This window comes from Capra hircus, chromosome 3 (genome assembly GCF_001704415.2).
Source record: "Capra hircus breed San Clemente chromosome 3, ASM170441v1, whole genome shotgun sequence".
NCBI lineage: Eukaryota > Metazoa > Chordata > Mammalia > Artiodactyla > Bovidae > Capra > Capra hircus.
The window spans coordinates 51274325-51279276 of record NC_030810.1 but is presented as its reverse complement, the minus strand read 5'-3'; positions in this window follow the sequence as shown (position 1 = coordinate 51279276).

The window sequence follows — 4952 nt, the reverse complement described above, 5'->3', positions numbered from 1 at the left end:
GAGAACATGGGTGGAATCTATGTCTTTTGAGAATTTTCCTGGTTCCTTTCTCACCTTCCTTCCAATACTGATCTCCTGCAAGTACCATGCTCAGCTTAGGAGTCTGTGAAGCCATCTTTGCCCATCAAGGCTCCTGATACATGTTTTGATCATTGTCATAAAAAGTGCCAGACCATGTTCGGAAAGATAAATGATGAATTAAGAATTGTACATGGTCTCGCTTGGAGGAGTTTCAACCCAAGATGAAATTCTGTGGGTCAGAACTATGCTGGCATTGTAGCAGACTTCTTCCAGTACATTGCAAAGAAATGAGCTAATAACTAGTAGTGGTTCTCTAGAGACTTTACCCTCGTTCCAGGAAATAAATATTTTGAAATTGAATTTGTAGCCACGATTTCCATTTTCAAGTATACCATCATCATTCCTTTAGGTTTAAAAGATATTTTTTCAAACATTTATATCACCTCTGCAAGATAAACTATACAGAGATTTTATCTACCCAAATTACAGAAGGTGACACCTCTATTTGCCTGAGAAGCTTTCTAAGATGAAGAAGGGAGTTCCTGTGGACAGAGAATAGATGGTTTCCATTTGTACTGAGATTGCGATGAGAGAAAAATTTCACTTCAGAACATGGAATTCATTACCAGTATAGATGCTCCACCTCTGACTTTATTTAAGGAAATGGATGGAGCACTGTCCTCCTGGGGTTGCTTAGGCTTAGGCAATGCTTGCCAGAATTGTGATGTTTTAACAGCCCAGCCTCGGTCTGCCTGATCCCCTGCCATTAGCCCCACATCGCTAAATTAATAGATTGTGTCTTTACCATGTTTTTCCATTTATCATATCATGTTAAATCTCATACAAAAATCTTCCTTTGACTGTTGAGGAAACCAGTAACCAGGGAGGCTGAAGTCCTTGTTCTACAGTCCACTGGGGTCAGAAACTGCTAAAACCAGGTGTCCCACATTTTACACTGTGTGTGTGTGTGCGTGCACTTAGTCATGTCTGACTCTTTGCGGCCCTGTGGACTGCAGCCCTACAGGCTCCTCTGTCCGTGGACTTTTCCAAGCAAGAATACTGGGGCAGGTTGTCATCTACTTCAGAGTATTTTCCCAATCCAGGGATTGAACCTGCCTCACCTACACTGGTAGGTGGACTCTTTACTGCTAGCGCCACCTGGGAAGCTCAACATCTTATACTAAGTGGTGTAAAAAGAATATAAGATGCAAAAGGCTTTTAAAAGATATTTGATGAAGGAAGAATATTTTGAGAATTTAAGAAGAGTTCTTTTGGAATTTGAAGTTATTTTAGGATGCTCAAGCATGACTATCATGCTCATTATTTTCCTACAAACCTCATTTAATCAACTGAGCACTTACCACATTACACTGTGAATGCAATGGGAAAGCAAGGCCCTCCCAGGACTCGCTCTCACTCACTTCTTAGCATCCTCTCTCCTTTTGCCCTGTGGTCTCTCTCACACACACATACCACCCACCCCTGAACTCTGCTGTCAGCCTCCAGGACTCACTCTCCCTTACTTCTTAGCATCCCCTCTCCTTTTGCCCTGTGGTTTCTCTCTCTCTCTCTCACACACACACACACACACGTACCACCTACCCACCCACCCTCCCATGCCTGAACTCTGCTCTCAGCCCCCATCAAGTACAGAATCTTGGTAGATCCTTAGCAAGTATTGCTGATACAACTAGAAAGAGAGAAGGGTGTTTCCTGCAGGCATCTTTACAGCCTCTGAAAGTCTATCTTCCTTGAATTTGTTTATGAAGCTCAAGCAAATGAGAGTCACTTACAAATTTATTCTGAGATCTCTACAGAGTTAGAGAAATAATCTGATGCTCTGGAGAACTCTTGCATATTAAAAACCAAAGGCCTAATTACATTAATCAAAGTTTCTTAAATTTTAGTTTCCCTGTCTGTTGAATGAGAGACATGATGCTGTACAGAAAAGCATTTGAAAAGCACGAAGGGCTTTGCAAAAAATAAAAAAAATCATCAGTGAATCTAATAAGATGTTATAAAGACTTCCAAGTGCTTCCGTAAAATGTTTGATGTCAATAAATGATACCTCAGCTGAACAAATCCTATGGGATGTTCACTTAGCCATGGGCGAAGAACAACTGAAGGAAGAAAGGTCACAAAAATAGTTGCTTGTGTTTACCTTTACTCCTTTTACAAGAAAATAGGTCTCCAAAATGTAAATTAAAATGTCTTATCAAGTAATAAATAAGGCTTTAAAATTATCTTTTTGACTCTCTTGGAAAAATAATTGGTATTAACTCCACTAGTAGGCAAGATAGACAGGTGCTCTGGAAAACATCTCAAACACTGCTAGTGGAGATGTAAATTAGTGCAACATTCTGGGAACAATTGATGAATTTCAGGAGTCTTAAAACTATTCATGCACATCTGGTGCTGGGGCTGGTGCTCAGCTACTCAGTCACGTCTGGTCTACCCCTGAGACACCACGGACTGTAGCCCCCAGGCTCCTATGTCCATGGGATTCTCCAGGCAAGAATACTGGAGTGGGCTGCCATTTCCTTCTCCAGGGGATCTTCCTGACCCAGGGATCAAACCTGCATCTCCTTCATTGGCAGACAGATTCTTCACCGCTTGCCAAGCTCAACCAATATGGTGTGCTGTGTATCAATTATAATGATGTTGTGGATGAGTATGGTACTTTGAAATATGATTATCATATTAAAAGAGGAAAACAGGCTATAAAATTGTTTTCACTGTGCGATTGAATCCAAGCAGATACGTATTAGACAGTATCCAGTGTACTTCTTTTGAATTCAGATCCATTCCTTCTCTAAAAATTTGGTTGTATTTCAAAAGAGCAAAATCAAATACCACTAATTTTAGTTCCTTTATCTCCTGGAATGGAGACCATTGAGAAATGTTCCTGGGCCAATATACTTTTGGTATTTAGTGTATTGCAATCCAAATGACTTCTAAATAATAGAATCATTTCTTTCATAACAGGTAAAGTCCTTCAAGCCATAACACAGTCCTAAGATCTCATTTAGTCTCACAATGCTACTGGAGTAATTATATACATAATTTACCAAGTCAAGAAATACTACAGCTATAAGATTTCAAATGTTATAACAATTTTAAAAGCATGAACTGTAATCCTAACAATACTTATTATGAGATACTCAAAACACATGTACTTACAATTTAAAGTAATGTGGAATTTTAAGAATGCTATTTGCATAATGGATAATTACTGTTAAAGCTATACTGTCTTACTCACAATCACTTGAAGGAGTATGACTTAGTGTGGCTTCAGTTTTCATGCTTGAATTGGTGATTCAATTGATTTGCAGAGCAAAAAGTTATCTTTACCCTCTTACAGCTCATGAATCTCTGAATATTGAAGAGATAACCTATTTGTTACCCAGGTTTTTGTTAGTCCAACAATAAAAAGTCTTCCTCCAAGCCTCACAAAAGTCGCTTGATCACCCTCTATCTAATTTCAAGCAAATAGATATTGTGCCTACATGCTCACACTGAGTATTACTAACATGGAGATACTTCAATTCTTCCCTAGTTTAAAGTTATAAAAGTAGCACCTCCAACTTCCATTAACAGAAAAAAAAACATAGTCATAATGTTTGTATCACATGCAAAAAATGTTTTAGTACTTTCTTATCTATCCCATTATTATTAGCAACTTCATATGCTGGATCTATAAGTCTCATTATCTTGACAACTTTGAACTTCTCTGTTATGGAAATTTTACTTCAACTTTGGGCATTCATCTTTGGAACTAAAAATGGTAGTGATGTGGTTCATAAAATTTCTCTGAGCATTGTGAGCACAGAAAAAAAGGCAAAAGAGCCAGAGAAGGAACACTCACAATCAAGCACCTTCCAAGCTAAACGGTGCCAATTACATGCAGCTGGGAAGTGGAAGAAGCCGCTTACAAGCACAGAGGTTGGCTAGACTACAAGAGCTTTCTTCCACATCTGGTAAAGGAAAGCTGACCTCACCACGTGGTGCCTGGGACAGGTAGACAAGAGCCCAGGAGATTAGCATCGATTTCACAAGATCAGATATGGTGACTACTGGCTATGTTCTTTCTTTCTGGCCAAAAGGATTGTAACTGGAGTAGCAAGTTTAAAAAAACAAAACACATTTTTCCCCCTTTCTCCCACAGTGAAACTTAGGTTTGCTGCTTCTGGTTTGAGGCAGATAGTAAGTTACCGACATCCATGTGATTGCTTTCTGGTTGCATTTATGATTACTAGAATAGAATTACAAATACTCCACTATTACTTCCAGTCCTCAGCCAGATGTGAACCTGCCAAGTTAAACAAAGACTTAAACTTAAGATTTCTTTCTCACTACCTTTTTTTTCCTGATTGGTATATAAAAGACAAGAAGTAAGTACTGATTAAATTCTTTAAATCCAAAAATTAGTGAGGGTGGCACTACTTACTTTTGTAATTCCGAGACAAGTGTCCACTGCTACATAGGATAAAGTCCTGAGGTTTAGATTTCAGCTCTCAATCACAGTCCCTAAAGAGGGTTCACTAGGAAGAAAAAGTAAAGAGTCTCTGCTCTAGAAGCACTGACCAAAAACTCCAAATATTTCTTGTCCTCCTTTTTCAACCCTTAAGAAATACATTCTGATGGCCCACATTTTGTTTCTGGCTTGGGACCCCCCAAAAGGTGATTTTGAAAAGCACTCTGCTTTTTCTTTCACATTAATTTTATTAGCTAGTTCAAAAGAGACAATTTGCCAAATGAGATATTTTCATGTGTTCTTAAGTGCAATCATCTACAAATAAGTTTCCTATTAAAATGTACTCACAACAGAGCTCAAAACAAAATGACTTTTAAAATTAAAAGTTGTTATTATACGTGTAAGAGGCTAAAGTCAACTTACTGCTGGAAATACACACACAAAAAGGATAAATTGG